The sequence below is a fragment of the Eumetopias jubatus genome, unplaced genomic scaffold (assembly GCF_037043125.1).
Source record: "Eumetopias jubatus isolate StellerSeaLion01/CBP00866 unplaced genomic scaffold, mEumJub1_p1.0 scaffold_7, whole genome shotgun sequence".
NCBI lineage: Eukaryota > Metazoa > Chordata > Mammalia > Carnivora > Otariidae > Eumetopias > Eumetopias jubatus.
The window spans coordinates 46382945-46401455 of record NW_028274813.1 but is presented as its reverse complement, the minus strand read 5'-3'; positions in this window follow the sequence as shown (position 1 = coordinate 46401455).

The following is an 18511-nucleotide window of genomic DNA, read 5'->3' as shown; positions in this document are numbered from 1 at the left end:
TCAGGGAGTTTGCTCCCACCACCATCCAGTAAGCCCTCACAGAAGAGCAAACAGACTCCCCTCATGTGTCCCAGGTGTCTCTCAGATCCCTGCCTTCACCCTGTCTGTGTCCAGGCCATCTGCCCACCCAGCAGCCCAGTGCTCCTGTGTGTATCTCAGGTATGCCAGCTGGGTTTCAAAACTCCAAATTTTAGGGGTCCTGCACAACATAGACCCACTCTTATCCTCTGGGGGAGGGTCTTACCACACGAGGGCTGTTGCCAGTTTGTCCCAGAAGGGCAGTTGCAGAAACACACAGGGGCTTGGAGTTTATGGTAAAACACAGCAAAAGGCCAGCATCCAGGTTAGCTGCCCTCAGCAGCTGCCTCTGCTTGTATGCTAATGAATGGGGCAGTTCAGTGGCACCCACCAGCTCTTTTGTCTCTGGAGAGGCAGCGCCATCTCTCCAAGAGGCACTCCAAGAAGGGGGAAACTTCTCTCCCAGTGCATCCCAGAGGATCCTTAGATCACATTATCCACTCCCAGGCCTCTGCCCTCCTCCACAGGAGCACTGGCCCAACACCAGCCATTGTGCAGACTTCTAAAACTCCAATCTTTGAGCTCCACTGGTTATAAAAATTCACAATAATCAGCCCCTTTCATTTTCTCAGTTAATGGCCTTGGGGAAGTGTTTTCCTTGTGCAATCCCTTGTGCATTGTTCTCTCTTTCTCTCTCTCTCTCTCTCTCTCTCTCCTCTCTCTGTGATCAGCGCTCCCTCCCCTCCACAGCACCCATGATCTTTTTCTCCCCTAAATCACATCTCTGCACCTCCTACCTTCCACTATATGGCCTCTTCTCTCCCTCTAGTTGTGCAGTTTGTTCTGTCAGTCCTCAGATTGATTTCTTGGGTGTTCAGAATGATTTGATATTTATCTAGCTGTGTTCAAAGGATGAGGCAAAGAGGAGGTCCTTCTGCTACTGCATAGCTTAACCCTCCCCAACTTTTTTTCTATTTAAGTTTAACATGTATTTCTTGTATCTTTTATATAATTGACATTTTTGATCCTTCATGACAATCATTTAATTAGAATATTTGGTACATTTGCACTTTTTTACTGACATTTCAGTTTAAATTGCTGTCTTATTTTTTTGCTATTTCTCCCACCTGTTCTGTGTTTCATTTATTTTACTTTCTTGCCTTCTTTTGGTTGATTATTTTTATAGCTACAATTTTTTCCCTCTCATAGTTCAAAAGTTTTCTATTCTTTTAGTGGTTACTCTAGAAATTACAAAATGTATACTTATTGCTTTTTATAAACTAAAATTAATCAAAAACTTTATCTTTTTTCCAGAAAACTTAGAATATATTAACTCTATTGACTCCTTTCCCTATTTACATATTGTTGTGTATGTTAATTTCATCATGTTTGCTTTTTCATCCCATAAGACATTATTGTTTTATACATTCAGTGCTCATGGAGATTTAACCACAGACTTACCACTTTGCTCCTCATTCCCTTTTGCTTCTCTGTCCCCCAATCCAGAAGCTCTTTCCTCCCATATGAGGTGTAGATCCTGAATCTCTTTATTTTGCTGATGGCAACTCCGTTTCTGCTATTCTGAAATGTCTATCTTATTCCTTTTTCTTGAAAAAATGTTCACTGAATATAAAATTCTGGGTTAGCAATTATTTTTTGGTCAGCCTACTGAAAATATCATTCCATTGTCTTCTGGTTTAGCTGTTATCTAACTGCCACTACTTTGAATGTGATCTGTTTTTTTTCTGTCACCTTTTAAGATTTTCTTTGCCTTTAATGTTCAGTAGTTTCACTGTGTGCCTAGTGTGGATTTCTTATTTATTTAATCTGTTTAGGAATGTATAAGCTTATTGAATTTGTGAACTGGTATTGTTAGGGAGGGGAAAATTTTATTCTACCCTTCAAGTTTCTTTTGGCTGGTCTAAGAATTAAATGGACACAAGATAGATTAACAAGAGAAAATTAAATTTAATTATGTACATATGGGGGTTCTTAAGTATATGAGACCCAGACACAGACAATTGAGGCTTATATGCCACCCAGAGCCAAGGAGAAGGGGATAGAGATCCGGGACTTCAACGGGATGAAAGACGATTTACAAGAAGATGAAAAAGAGTAAATGTTTGGTAAACAAATGTTTGCCGGGCCATACAGAAACAATGAGACATACAGGAATGTTAACAAACAGTCTGCTAGGTTCCTCTCTGTCTACCATCCCTAGTTCATATTACATTGTAGTCATCTATGGTGATAGCTCCCTTCCTGGAGCAGGTCCTCTGTCTAAATTCTTTTAGACATTTAGGGGAAAGGTCACAGGTTCTTCCTAAGCCTTCTGTTTCTTAGATATAATGACTCTAAAATGAATCCACATGTCAAAAAGACACATTTTAGGGTGTCAAAATTTGCTCCCCTATGGTAGCTTTCAACATTCTGAAAATTTTTCAGTAATTGCCTCCTCATTTGGAACCTTGCCCCCATTCTATCTCTTTCCTCTCCTTCTAGAACTCCTATTACATGTATATTAATCTTTCTCACTTCATCTCCCAGGACTTTAAATCTCTTTTTTGTATATTTCACCTTTTTGCCTCTCTGTGGTATATTCTGAATATCTATCCTCTTTCAGTTAACTCTCTCATTACAGCTGTGTCTAATTTGAATTTTTTTTTATTTTAGTTATTGTATTTTTTATTTCTAAAAGTTCTTTTGGATTTTTTTCAAATCAGCTCTGGTATCTTCTATAACAGCCTATTTTCTGTGATATGTTCAAACTTGCCTTTTATTTCTTAAAACATGGTAAATGTAATTGTTTTATACTATGTGTCTCATAATATTAATAGCTGAAGTTTTTATTGGTTTGTGTCTGTTCATGTCTTCCGCCCATTTTTTGACCTGATTATTTGTTTTTTGGGTGTGAAGTTTGAGAGGTTCTTTATAGATCTTGGATACCAGCCCTTTATCTATAGTGTCATTTGCAAACATCTGCCATTCTGTGGGTCGCCTCTTTGTTTTGTTGACTGTTTCCTTTGCAGTGCAGAAGCTTTTTATCTTAATGAAGTCCCAAAAGTTCATTTTTGCTTTTGTTTCACTACACTTTGGAGATGTATCTTGAAAGAAGTTGCTGTGGCCCATGTTAAAGAGGTTACTGCCTATGTTCTCGTCTAGGATTTTGATGGATTCCTGTCTCACATTGAGGTCTTGCATCCATTTAGAGTTTATCTTTGTGTATGGGGTTAGAGAATGGTCAAGTTTCATTCTTCCACATGTGGCTATCCAGTTTTCCCAGCACGATTTATTGAAGAGACTGTTTTTTTTCCACTGGATATTCTTTCCTGATTTGTCGAAGGTTATTTGACCATAGAGTTGAGGGTCCATATCTGGGTTCTCTATTCTGTTCCATTGATCTATGTGTCTGTTTTTGTGCCGGTTTTTATGATATTGTGATATGTACCCTCTATCCCAATATTTTGAAGAGTTTTAATCAGGAAAAGATGCTATATTTGTCAAATGCTTTTTCTGCATCAATTGGGAGGATCAAATCGTCCTTGTCTCTTCTTTTATTTTTTGTTTGTTTTTTAATTTTATTTTATTATGTTATCTTAGTCACCATATAATACATAATTAGTTTTTGATGTAGTGATCCACGATTTATTGTTTTCATATAACACCCAGTGTTCCATGCAGAACGTGCCCTCCTTAATACCAATCACTGGGCTACCCATCTTCCCACCCCCGTCCTCTCTAAAACCCTCAGTTTGTTTCTCAGAGTCCATAGTCTCTCATGATTCATCTCTCCCTCCAATTCCCCCCCTTCATTTTTCCCTTCCTTCTCCTAATGTCCTCCATGCTGTTCCTTATGTTCCACAAATAAAAGCATATGATAATTGACTTTCTCTGCTTGACTGATTTCACTTAGCATCATCTCCTCCAGTCCCATCCATGTTGATGTAAAAGTTTTCATCCTTTCTGTTGGCTGAGTAATATTCCACTGTATATATGGACCACATCTTCTTTATTCATTCATCTGTTGAAGGGCATCTCGGCTCTCTCCACAGTTTAACTATTGCATACATTGCTGCTATGAACATTGGGGTGCATATGGCTCTTCTTTTCATTACATCTGTGTCTTTGGGGTAAATACCTGGTAGTGCAATTGCTGGGTTGTAGGGTAGCTCTATTTTTAATTTTTGAGGCACCTCCACACTGTTTTACAAAGTGGCTGTACCAACTTGCATTCTCACCAACAGTGTAAGAGGGTTCCCCTTTCTCCACAACCTCTCCAACATTTGTTGTTTCTTGCCTTGTCAATTTTTGCCATCCTAACTGGTGTAAGGTGGTATCTCAATGTGGTTTGGATTTGAATTTCCCTGATGGCTAATGACAATGAACATTTTTCATGTGTCTATTAGCCTGTATTTGTATGTCTTCTTTGGAGAAGTGTCTGTTCATGTCTTCTGCCCATTTTTTGACCTGATTATTTGTTTTTTGGGTGTGAAGTTTGAGAAGTTCTTTATAGATCTTGGATACCAGCCCTTTATCTATAGTGTCATTTGCAAACATCTTCTCCCATTCTGTGGGTTGCCTCTTTGTTTTGTTGACTGTTTCCTTTGCTGTGCAGAAGCTTTTTATCTTAATGAAGTCCCAAAAGTTCATTTTTGCTTTTGTTTCACTACACTTTGGAGATGTATCTTGAAAGAAGTTGCTGTGGCCCATGTCAAAGAGGTTGTTGCCTATGTTCTCGTCTAGGATTTTGATGGATTCCTGTCTCACATTGAGGTCTTGCATCCATTTAGACTTTAACTTTGTGTATGTGGCTAGAGAATGGTCGAGTTTCATTCTTCTGTATATAATTGTCCAATTTTCCCAGCACCATTTATTGAAGAGACTGCCTTTTTTCCATTGCATATTTTTTCCTGCTTTGTTGAAGATTATTTGACCATAGAGTTGACGGTCCATATCTGGGCTCTCTATTCTGTTCCAATGGTCTAGATGTCTGTTTTTGTGCCAGTACCATGCTGTCTTGGTGATCGCTGCTTTGTAATATAGCTTGAAATCTGGCAACGTGATGCCCCCAGCTTTGTTTTTATTTTTCAACCTTTCCTTGGTGATTCGGGGTCTTTTCTGATTCCATACAAATTTTAGGATTGTTTGTTCCAGCACTTTGAAAAATTTAATTGGAGTTTTGATCAGGATGGTGTTGAAGGTATAGATTGCTCTGGGTAGCATAGACATTTTAATAATGTTTATTCTTCTGATCCATGACATGGAATGTTTTTCAATCGTTTTGTGCCTTCCTCAATTACTTTCATGAGTGTTGTGTAGTTCCTACAGTATAGATCCTTTACCTCTTTGGTTAGGTCTATTCTGAGGTATCTTATGGTTTTTGGTGCTATTGTAAATGGGATCGTTTCTCTAATTTCTCTTTCTACAGTTGCATTGATAGTGTATAAGAAAGCAACTGATTTCTGTGCATTGACTTTGTATCCTGCCACATTACTGAATTGCTGTTATGAGTTCTAGTAATTTGGGGGTGGAGTCTTTGGATTTTCCAAATAAAGTATCATGTCATCTGTGAAGAGAGAGAGTTTGACTTCTTCTTTGCCAATTTGAATAGCTTTTATTTCTTTTTGTTCTCTGATTGCTGTTGCTAGGACTCCTAGTACTGTGTTGAACAATAGTGGCAAGAGTGGGCATCATTGCCGTGTTCCTGATCTTAAGGGAAAGGCTCTCAGCTTTTCCCCATTGAGGATGATATTCACTGTGGCTTGTTCATAGATGGATATTATGAACTTGAGGACTGTTCCCTCTACCCCTATACTCTGAAGAGTTTTAATCAGGAAAGGATGCTGGATTTTGTCAAATGTTTTTTCTGCATCAATTGAGAGGACCATATGGTTCTTCTCTCTCCTCTTATTAATGTGTTCTATCACATTGATTGATTTGCAAATGTTGAACCACCCTTGCATCCCTGGGATAAATCCCACTTGGTTGTGGTGGATGATCCTTTTAATGTATTGTTGGATCCTATTAGCTAGGATTTTGTTGAGGATTTTGGAATCCATATTCATCAGGGATATCGGTCTGAAATTCTCCTTTTTGATGGGGTCTTTGCCTGGTTGGGAGATTAAGGTAATGCTGGCCTCATAGAATGAGTCTGGAAGCTTTCCTTCTGTTTCTATTTTTTGAAACAGCTTCAGGAGGATAGGTATTATTTCTTCATTGAATGTTTGATAGAATTCCCCAGGGAATCCATCAGGCCCTGGACTCTTTTGAGAGGTTTTTGATCACTGCTTCAATCTCGTTACTGGTTATTGGCCTATTCATGTTGTCAGTTTCTTCCTGTTTCAGTCTTGGCAGTTTATAGGTTTCCAGGAAGGCATCCATTTCTTCCAGGTTGCTCAATTTATTGGCATATAGTTGTTGATAATAATTTCTAATAATTGTTTCTATTTCCTTGGTGTTAGTCATGATCTCTCCCTTTTCATTCATAATTTTATTAATTTGGGTCCTTTCTCTTTTGGATAAGTCTGGCCAGTGGTTTATCGATCTTATTAATTCTTTCAAAGAACAAACTTCTAGTTCCGTTGATCTGATCTACTGGGTTTCTGGTTTCTAATTCATTGATCTCTACTCTAATCTTAATTATTTCTCTTCTAATGTGTGGCTTAGGCATCGTTTGTTGTTTTTTCTAGTTCTTTAAGGTGTAAAGTTAGTTGGTGAATTCGGGATTTTTCTATTTTTTTGAGTGAGGCTTGGATGGTTATGTATTTCCCCCTTAGGACCGCCTTTGCAGTATCCCATAGGTTTTGGACTGGTGTGTTTTCGTTCTCACTAGTTTCCATGAATTGTTTAAGTTCTTCCTTGATTTCCTGGTTGACCCAAACATTCTTGAGCAGAGTGGTCTTTAGCTTCCAAGTGTTTGAATTTCTGCCAAATTTTTTCTTGTGATTGAGTTCCAGTTTTAAAGCATTATGGTCTGAGAATATGCAGAGAAAAATCTTAATCTTTTGGTATCGATTGAGACCTGATTTGTGACCCAGTATGTGGTCTATTCTGGAGAAAGTTCCATGTGTGTTCGAGAAGAATGAGTGTTCTGTTGTTTCAGAGTGGAATGTTCTGTATATATCTATGAGGTCCATCTGGTCCAGTGTGTCATTCAAAGCTCTTGTTTCTTTGTTGATTTTCTGCTTAGATGATCTGTCTGTTGCTGAGAGTGGAATATTGAGTTCTCCTACAATTAACGTATTGTTATCAATATGACTCTTTATTTTGGTTAACAGTTGGCTTATGTAGATGGCTGCTTCCATGTTCAGGGCATAGATATTTACAATTGTTAGATCTTCTTGTTGGATAGACCCTTTAAGAATGATATGTCCTTCTTTGTCTTTAACTACAGTCTTTAGTTTAAAATCTAATTTTTCTGATATAAGAATTGGTACCCCAGCTTTCCTTTGAGGTCCGTTGGCATGGAAGATGGATGTCCACCCCTTCACTTTCAGTCTGGATGTATCTTTAGGTTCAAAAGGAGTCTCTTGTAGACAGCATATGGATCCAATCTCCAACCCTGTGCCATTTTATGGGAGCATTTAGGCTCTTCACGTTGAGAGTGATTATTGGAAGATATGAATTGTCATCATGTTGCCTGTGAAGACCTTATTTTTATAGATTGTCCCTGTAAATTTCTTTTCTATATCACTCTTGGGGTCTTTCTCCTTTTATAGAATCCCCCTTGATATTTGCAGGGCCAACTTAGTGGTCACATATTCTTTCAGTTTCTGCCGGTCTTGGAAGCTCTGCATCTCTATCCATTCTAAATGACAGCCTTGCCGGATAAAGTATTCTTGGCTGCATGTTCTTCTCGTTTAGTACCCTGGATATGTCTTGCCAGCCCTTTTTGGCTGGCCAGGTGTCTGTGGATAGGTCTGATGTTATTCTGATGTTCCTTGCTCTGTACATAAGGAACCTCTTCCCCATAACTGCCCTTAAGATCGTTTCCTTGCTTCTAAGATTTGCGAGTTTTGCTATCACATGCCGGGGTATTGGCCTGTTTTCCTTGATCTTGGGAGGGGTCCTCTCTGCCTCTAGGACACCACTGTTTGTTTCATTCTCCGGATTAGGGAAGTTCTCAGCTATAATTTGCTCAAATATATCTTCTAGTCCTCTCTCTCTCTGCACCCCCTCAGGGATCCCAATAATTCTGACATTGGAATGTTTCATGGTGTCACTTACTTTCTCTGATTCTATTTTCATGGATTCTGAGTTGTTTTTCCCTGGCCTCCTCTTTTCCCTTCTTGTCTATTAATTGGTCTTCTCGATCACTAATTCGTTCTGCTTCGCTTACCCTAGCTGTTAGATTATCTAGATTAGATTGGATCTCATTGATAGCATTTTTAAGTTCTGTTAATTCAGCTTTCATTTCTGCCCTTAGAGATTCTATGTTGCCATTAATCAGTTTCTCCATTCAAGCTATTGTCTTCACAATTGCTATCCTGAATTCCATCTCCAACATCTTGATTACATCTGAATCCATTTGTAAATCTGTGGCAGAGGTCACAATCTCTGAGTCTTTCCTATTTTGGGGGTTCCTCTTCCTAGTCATTCTGTTGAGGGGTGGTTGAGGGAATGTACAAAGTCCAAATTATTGACCCCAACCCAAGCAAGATGCACCTGTTTTCTAGGGACTTTAGGGTTGCTGTTCTCTTGTTCTCCCAGCCTGTCTTCTGGGGGAGGGTCCTGCTGCACTGTTACTCAGGCAACCCTGTTTGGGCAGAGTTGCCCTGCCCCCTGTGGCGGGGGATGGGCTCAGTGAAAACCGGTTTTGGGGGGCTTTTGTTCTCTGGCGGCTTTCCCTGGCGGCTTTTTGTGTCTCTTCCTAGAGTCAGAGCAGAAGAGATCATTTCCAACCCTCTGCCTCAGAGCAAAGAGATTGCAGTCTGTTCTTCAGTGAGCTCTCCAGGCCACACTATCTGCATCTCTGTCTGTGCTGCTATAAACTGCAGCATCCTGGGTGGTGTGCCTCTAGCATCGCTCCCAGTCCTGGCTCCAGGTCGGGGCACGTCTCTGCCCTTTGTGCTTCTAAAACTGTCAGCCGCCCCCAGTTCACACATGCGACCCCATCGCTCTGGGTTCCAGTACGAGGCTGCCCTAAAGTCCTTTCCACGCCACTACTGGTCTGTGAGTGTGCCCTTTCCCCACCATGGGAGGCTATGGCTCACCAGTGGTGTAGGATCACCCTTCCATTTATCCTCCTACATCTGCCTGAGGAGTCACGGGTCCCCACTTCATACCTCGAAGCCAACCACCTGCAATATTCCGTTCATAGAGATCCAGATTTTTCTTCTTACATCTCAGCCTGATTTCATAGGTGTTCAGAGTGGTCTCTTAGATATCCAGCTCAATTCCGGGGACCAGTTGAAATAGGGTCCCCTATTCCTCCGCCATCTTTTCCACCTCCTTCTTCTTTGTTAATGTGATCTATCACATTGATTTATTTGCAAATATGGACCCAACCTTGCATCCCAGCAATAAGTCCTACCTGGCCATGGTGAATAATCCTTCTAATGTACTGTTAGATCCTATTGGCTAGGATCTTGTTGAGTATTTTGGCATCCATGTCAATCAGGAATATTGGTCTGTAATTCTCCTTTTTGATGGGGTCTTTGCCTGATTTTGGGATCAGGGTAATGCTGGCCTCATAGAACAGGTTTGGAAGTTTTCCTTCCATTTCTATTTTTTTGGAAAAGTTTCAGTAGAATAGGTATGATTTCTTCTTTAAATGTTTGGTAGAATTCCCCTGGGAAGCCATCTGGCCCTGAACTCTTGTTTTTTGGGAAGTTTTTGATTACTGTTTCAGTTTCCTTGCTGACTATTGGTCTGTTCAGATTGCCTATTTCTTCCTGTTTCAGTCTTCATAGTTTATACGTTCTAGGAATGCATCAATTTCTTTCAGATTGCTTAGTGTGTTGGCATATAGCTGCTGGTAATAAGTTCTAATAACCATCTCTATTTCCTTTGTATTGGTCATGATTTCTCCCTTTCATTCATGATTTTATTGATTTGGGTCCTTTCCCTTTTCTACTGGATAAGTCTAGCCAGAGGTCTATTGATTGTATTAATTCTTTCAAAGAACCAGCTTCTAGTTTTGTTGATCTGTTCTACTGTTCTTGTAGTTTCTATTTCACTGATTTCTGCTCTCATCTTTATTATTTCTCTTCTCCTGCTTGATTTAGGCTTTATTTGCTGTTCTTTCTCCAGATCCTTTAGGTGTAATGTTAGCTTGTGCATTTGGGATTTTTCTAATTTTTTGAGAGAGGCTTGGATGGCTATGTACTTCCCTCTAAGGACCGCCTTTGCAGTATCCCTTAGGTTCTGAACCAATGTATTTTCATTTTCATTGGTTTGCATGAACTGTTTAAGTTCCTCTTTAATTTCCTGGTTGACCCATTCATTCTTTAGCAGGATGCTTTTTAACCTCTAAGTGTTTGCATTCCTTCCAAATTTTTCCTTGTGGTTGAGTTGCAGTTTCAATGCATTGTGGTCTGAAAATGTGCAGGGAATAATCTCAATCTTTTGGTATCAGTTGAGACCTGATTTGTGACCCAGAATGTCATCTATTCTGGAGAAAGTTCCATGTGCACTCGAGAAGAATGAATATTCTGTTGTTTTAGGATGGAATGTTCTATATATATCTACAAAGTTCATCTTGTCCAATGTGTCCTTCAGAGCTCTTGTTCTTTGTTGATCTTCTGCTTAGATGATCTGTCTATTGCTGTGAGGCCTGACCAGTGTGATGATGACTACTATTAATGTATTATTATCAATATGATTCTTTATTTTTGTTAATAGTTGGTTTATGTAATTGGCTGCTCCCATGTTGGGGGCATAGATATTTACAATTGTTAGATCTTCTTGTTGGATAGACCCTTTAAGTATGATATAGTGTCCCTCTGCATCTGTTACCACAATTTTTGGTTTAAAATCTAATTTGTCTGATATGAGAATTGCTACCCCAGTTTTCTTTTGATGTCCATTGGCATGATAAATGATTCTCCATCCTCTCACTTTCAATCTGGAGGTGTCTTTAGGTTCAAAATGCAGGCAACATATGGATGGGTCCTGCCTTTTTATCCAATCTGAAACCCTGTGCCTTTTGATGGGAACATGCATGTTAGGGAATGCAATAGGGAACATCCTATTCATGTTAGAGTAACTATTGAAAATATGAACTTTGTACCATCATTTTGCCTGTAAAGTCCCTGTTTCTATAGATTGTCTCTGTTAATTTCTGGTCTATATTACTCACGGAGTCTTTCTTCTTTTATAGAATCCCCCTTAATATTTCTTGCAGTGCGATGAATGGATAAAGAAGGTGTGGTATATATACACAATGGAATATTATGCAGCCATCAAAAGGAATGAGATCTTGCCATATGCAATGACGTGGATGGAACTGGAGGGTGTTATGCTGAGTGAAATAAGTCAATCAGAGAAAGACATGTATCATATGACCTCACTAATATGAGGAATTCTTAATCTCAGGAAACAAACTGAGGGTTGCTGGAGTGGTGGGGGGTGAGAGAGATGGGGTGGCTGGGTGATAGACATTGGGGAGGGTATGTGCTCTGGTGAGTGCTGTGAATTGTGCAGGACTGTTGAATCATAGATCTGTACCTCTGAACCAAATAATGCAATATATGTTAAGAAAAAAAAAGAAGATAGCAGGAGGGGAAGAATGAAGGGGGGGTAAATCGGAGGGCAGATAAACCATGAGAGATGATGGACTCTGAGAAACGGACTGGGGGTTCTAGAGGGGAGGGGGTGGGGGGCTGGGTTAGCCTGGTGATGGATCTTAAGGAGGGCACATTCTGCGTGGAGCACTGGGTGTTATGCACAAACAATGAATCATGGAACACTATATCAAAAACTAATGATGTAATGTATGGTGATTAACATAACAATTAAAAAATTTCTTGCAGCGCTGGCTTGGTGGTCACATATTCTTTCAGTTCCTGCCAGTCCTGGATGCTCTTTTTCTCTCCATCCATTCCAAATGACAGCCTTGCTGGATAAAGTATTCTTGGCTGCACGTTCTTCTCATTTAGTACCCTGAATATGTCTTGCCAGCCCTTTCTGTCTTGCCAGTTATCTGTGGACAGGTCTAATGTTATTCTGATGTTCCTGCCTCCATACGTAAGAAATCTCTACCCCCCTAGCTGCTCTCAGGATAGCTTCCTTGACCCTAAGATTTGCAAGCTTCACCCTTACATGCCAGGGTGTTGGTCTATTTTTATTGATTTTGGGAGGGGTCCTCTCTGCCTCTTGGACATGAATGCTTGTTTGCTTCCCCAGATTAGGGAAGTTCTCAGCTATGACTTGCTCAAATATACCTTCTAGTCCTCTCTCTCTCTCTCCACCCCCTTGGGGACCCCAATAATTCTGACATTGGAACGTCTCATGGCATCAATGATCTCTCTAAGTCTGTTCTCATGCGCTTCTGGCTGCCTATCTGTATCTTCCTCTGCTTCCTCTGTTTATCTTCTAGATCACTAATTTGTTCTTCTGCCTCATTTACCCTGCCTGTTAAGAGTATCCAGTTTAGACTGCATCTCATTCATAGCATTTGGCCTGATTAGATCTCATTTCTGCCCTTAGAGATTCTATATTGTCACTAATGCTTTTCTCAAGCCCAGCTATTGACTTCATGATTGCTACCCTGAAGTCTATCTCTGACCTCTTGCTTATATCCATATCCATTAGATCTGTGGCAGATGACATTGTCTCTGGTTCTTTTCTTTGTTGGAAGTTCCTTCTCCTAGTCATTCTGTTGAGGGATGGTTGAGGGAATTACCAAAATATCAACCACTACCCAAGCAAAATGCACCTTAGAAAAAAATCTGAAGTGGTCAAAAGCTACCACAGATATGCCACCAAAGCCAAGATGATCCAATACAATAAAAAAGAAAGAAGAAAAGAGGAAAAAAAGAGGGAAGTGGAGAGAGACATTATTATCTCTCAGGGTAGACACAGCAAGGTGATCTACCTGTTCCTGCTTGATTTTTGGTCTGTGTGTTAGAAGAAAGTATATCCCAAAATTGCAAGGAAATCAGAACTTACATATATATATCAAGATAAAGTTGAATAGAGTGAAAAATGGGCTAGTATGGGGCGTAAATGTATAATACATATATGTGAAAAAAATAAAAGTTTAGAAGCGACTTAAAAACATAGGTTGGGAAATACGAATCTATTTGAAACAAGAGCAGGGTGGAAAAAAAAAGGAATAAGAAAAGAAGCTAAAAAAGAAATGTATAATTTTAGCCTGAAGTATAAGCGAGTTGTGAGGGAACACCTGGAATTCCCTGTATTATTTTCCCCTGGTGCTGGAGTTTTACAGTCCTGTGGGAAATAAGCTTAAGCTTATTCCCCTGTTCTTCCAGTCTGTCTTCTGGGGGAGGGGCCTACTGCTCAGCTTCTCCGGTGTCTTTGCCTGGGTGGAGTTGTCCCACCCCCTTTCAGGGGGATGGGCTTAATGTGAGCTGGTTGGCTGAGCTGCTTTTGTTCCTTGACATCTTTCCACATCTCTTTAGAGGGTCAGAGCAAATATGGTCTTGCGGGAATCTCCGTCCCAGAGTTGCAGTGTCACAGTCCACCCCACTCTACAAATCTTCCAGGTCTATCTGTCTTCACCCCTGCAGGTACCAAACTCTACAGACTTGCACAATTCGTGCCCACCACACCTCTCCCGGGGGAGTCATGGGGACCTGAGAGCCTCTCTGCGCTTTGTGACTTTGCAATTGCTAGCAGCTGTGGGCTTACACGTGTACCTTCCTCTGCAGCTCCTAGGTCATGCTGGGTGCTGCCCCAGTGTTTCCTCATGGGCCACACCACCCTGAGAGCTGTCCCTCTCATGGACGCAGGCAGTTCTATATCTCCCCTAGGATGTTAGACAGCCCGCACCGTCTAGTCCTTTTCAGGGTAGTCAGGCAGAAGGCAGTCGCCCTACTGGCTCAGTTCCTGGTTTATGGTGACCAGAGCTGAAAGTCGTGTCTGGGCTCACTGACCATAACCAGTCTTCCCACTCCACTGCTTGGGTACTCTATTGGTTTGGGCTCCCCCATTCTTTCTGAGTTTCCTGGAATCCTGAGACCACAATGATCTACCTAGAATTCTGCCCTACTCTCCCCTGTGCTCTTTTCAGAAGGGGGTGCTTCTCACTAGAGTAAATTTCCAAGGGTCCCAATTTTTTGCTGTGGTGTTATATCACTTTCCGGTGGCTGGCTTATGGAGGCTCCCTCCCCACTCCACTTATTTTTGGATATTTCCCCTGAAGATTCAAGTTTCCACACCTCCTACTTTGCAAAAAGTAGTAATTTTTCTGCTTGTGGAGATCTAGATAAAGCTTCTTACATCTCAGGTAGAATTCGTGTGTGTTCAGAATTATTTGATAGATATCCAGCTAAATTCGAGGGACCAGGTGAAATGAGGTCCCCTACTCTGCCACCATCTTGCCCCCCATACCTCACATTTAATCCATCCACAAATCTTGATAGCTACACTTTCAAAATAAATCCCAAATCCTTACTGCCTTCACCATTCTAGATTAAGCCATACCCTCAGCGCTCATCTGAATTGCAATAGCCTTTCCACCAGTCTGCCTTCTGTCCTTATTCACCTATAATCTATTCTCAGATCAGCAGTCAGACTAATTACCATGACTGAAAAATTAGATCCTGTCACTCTCCTGAATACTCAGAACCATCTAATGGCTTCTCATCACCCTTAGAATGTGAGTGTGTAGGCCATGTAAGGCCATGTAAGGCCATGCTTACAAGGCCTTAAATGATATGACCTTTGGCTGTATCTCCAACCTCATTTTCTATCATTCATTCCTCATATTCTAGTCAGTGATCTTGGTGTTCCTCAAACACATCAAGCTTTTTCACCACTCAGGGCTTTTACACTTGCTATTCCTTTTTTTTTTTTTTTTTTTAGATTTTATTTTATTTATTTGACAGAAAGAGAGCACAAGCAAGCAGAGCAGGAGAGGGAGAGTGAGAAGCAAGCTCTCCACTGAGCAAGGATCCCAATGCAGAGCTTGGTCCCAGGACCCCAGGATCATGACCTGAGCCGAAGGCAGATGCTTAACTGACTGAGCCACCCAGGTGCCCCTGCACTTATTATTAAATCTATCTGAGACATTTTTTTTTCCCTCTTACAAAGAACTCTAAGTCTTGCTCCTTGCTTCTTTTTTTCTTTTCAAATACCTTATCAGTGAGGATTTTCTTAACCATTTCCTATTAAGAAAAAAATCATTCATACCACTTCCTACCCACCTTTGCATTATTCTTCTTCATAAGAAGTTATCATCACTAACCAACTGTGTATTTACTTGTTTATTTTCTATCTCATGTGCATTAGGATGTAAGTTCCACGAAGGGGAGGGGACTATGTTTTATTCACACTGCCGAAAACAGTTACATACATGCTTTATCTCACAATTTCTGTGCCTGAGGAGTCCAAGCATAAATTTACTGTGTCTTCTGCTCAGAGTTTCATAAGCTGAATTCTTACCTGGGAGTGCAATGAGGAAGAGTCCATTTCCAAATTCATCCAGACTGCTGACAAAATTTATTTCCTTGGGCTATATAACTGAGGGCCTTATGTTTTTGCCTGTCTGCTGACCGGAGGTCACCCTCAGGTCCTAGAGGCTGCTTGCAATGTCTAGAGGAATTCCTACTTACTTTCTTAAATCATCAAAGAGAATCTCTAAGTGCATGCTAGTAAGATGGATATACATACATATTGTATATGTGTATTGTAATTGTGGGAGTGATATTCATCACCTTTGCTATATTCTATTGGTTGGAAGCAAGCCACCCACACTTGAAGGGAGCAAATTATATAGTGTGTAAACATATAGTGGCCACCCCAGGTTCTGTCCACTAAATTAGTGTACAACTGGTGAATAGGTGAATTAAACTATAACCAGTTCATTTATATGAGATTTTTAGTACAGAGAGACCCTCTTTACTCAAAGATAAGCCATCAAATATAATGTTTTTTGTATTTTACATTTCCCACAGTGGTCTATGCAACTTTTGTTTTGGGAAAACTCAAATGATTTGTCTGTGTTTGTCAAGTCACAATCGCCAAGATAAGTGATTTTCCCATATTCCTAAAATGTCAGGAGAGTGGCAAAGAGTAAGGGCAATTTCTCCATGTCTTCTAATTTCAATTTTATCATACTTGTTTTTTTTCCCTAATTCAGGTTTGGTGGTCATTATGACACTTTGGGGGGGAAAGGAGGGTAGGGGTAGGACAGTGTCAGTTAAAAAATGTTTCTTTGGGGCACCTAGGTGGCAGTTGGTTGAGCGTCTGGCTTTTGGTTTCAGTTCAGGTTGTGATCTCAGGGTCATGAAATCCAGCCCCACCTCAGCTCCACACTCAGCAGAGTCTGCATGGGACTCTCTCCCTCTCCCTCTGCCCCTTTCCCCCCACTCTTTCTATCATATAAATAAAGGGGGGTGGGGAGGGGCAGAGGGAGAGGGACAAGCGGACTCCCTGCTGAGCAGGGAGCCCCTCATGGGGCTTGATGCCAGGATCTTGAAATCATGACCTGATCCAAAGTCAGACACCTAACTGACTGAAATACCCAGGTGCCCCATAAATAAATCTTAAAAAAAAAAAAAGAATATCTGTCTTTGATGAAGCAGTAAAAGTGTCACTTTACTTGATTAAATTCTGAAACAAGTGCATATCTTATTGTTAAGTGACGAAATGAAAAGTATACACAAAGAAGTGCTGGAGCGTCCCAAAGTGTGATGTTTGTCTTGGGAAAAAACAATTGTATGATTGTATTGAGAGTTGAACTAGCCAAGGTTTTTCGTTTGTTTTTTCCATAGAATATCATTTGTTCTGGAAAGGACAAACTGTGGTTATCTAGACTTGGGTATTTGGCAGACACTTTCTAAAATATGAATGAGGTAAACAAAAGAGTACTGAGCCAACCTGGCACCCTTGATATAACCCCTACTTACTCATGATGTGCTAACTTTTTCATATATTGTTGGATTAGATTTGCTAATATTTGCTAAAGATTTTGTGTGTATGCCTATGAAGAATATTGGTTGTTTTATTGTAATGTCTTTCTCTAGATTTGGTTTCAGGGTAATACAGGCCAAGTCTATCCTTCTGTTTTATTTTTTTGGAAAATCTTGTGTAGAATTCATATTACTTCTCCTGAAATGTTTGGATAAATTTGCCAGTGAAACTGTCTGGGCCTGGAGCTTTCTTTGTGGAGACATTTTAAACTACAAATTCCATTTCTTCAATAGATATAGGGTAATTAATTTCTTCTTGAGTGAGAATCGATATTTGGGTCTTTTAAGGAATTTATCTAACTCATCTAAGTTAGGGTTTGACAAACTTTTTAAAAAGTGTTACATAACTAATATTTTAGGCTTGCAGGCTACAGGGTCTCTGCTGCAACTACTCAGCCATACACAATATGTAAACAAATGGGCAGGGCTGTGTTCTAATAAAACTTTATTTACAAAACAGGCAATAGCCCATCTCAAAATTATCAAGCTTATTGCATTAAGCTGTTCATATTACCTATCTTTTTAATGTCTATAGAATCTGTAGTGATGCTCCCTCTCTTGTTGCTAATATTGATAATTTGTGTCTTTCTTTTTTCCTTGACTACTCGAGCTAGAGGTTTGTCATTTTTATTGACCATCTTAAAAAATCATCTTTTGGGGATGCGTAGGTGGCTCAGTCAGTTAAGTGTCCAACTCTTGACTTCAGCTCAGGTCATGATCTCAGTGTCATGAGATCAAACCCCATGTCAGGCTCTGCACTGGGTGTGCAAACAGCTTAAGATTCTCTCTCCCTCTCCTTTGTCCCTCCCCTCCTTTCTAAAATAAACAAACAAAATCAGCTTTCAGTTTCACTAATTTTTGTCTATTGTTTTCCTGTTTTCAATTTCATTGCTTTATGCTTTTACCTTTATAAATTTTTTTCTTCTTATTTTGGGCCTAAATTGCTCCTTTTTTTTCTAGTTTCTTAAGGTAGGGGTTTAGATTATTCAGATCTTTGTTTTCAAATCTAGGTATTTAGTGGTATATATTTCCCACTAAGCTCTGTTTTAGCTGTGTCATACATCTCAGTATGTTTAGTTTTTATTTTCTTTCAATTCAAAATTTGTCTAATTCTCTTGTGATTTTTCTTTACCCATGGTTATTTAGAAGAACATTGATTAATTTATAGAAATTTGGAAAATTCCAAGGCATTTTTCTATTATTGATATCTAGTCTAATTCTGTTGTGCTAGAGAACAAACTTTGTATGGCTAAATCTCTTCAACTAGTTTATTGTATAACCCAGAATATAATCTACCTTGGTGAATATTTCATGTGCACTTAAAAAAGAATGTGTATTCTCTTGTTAGGTGGAATGTCCTATAAATGTCAATTAAGTAAATTGTCGTTTTAGGTCTT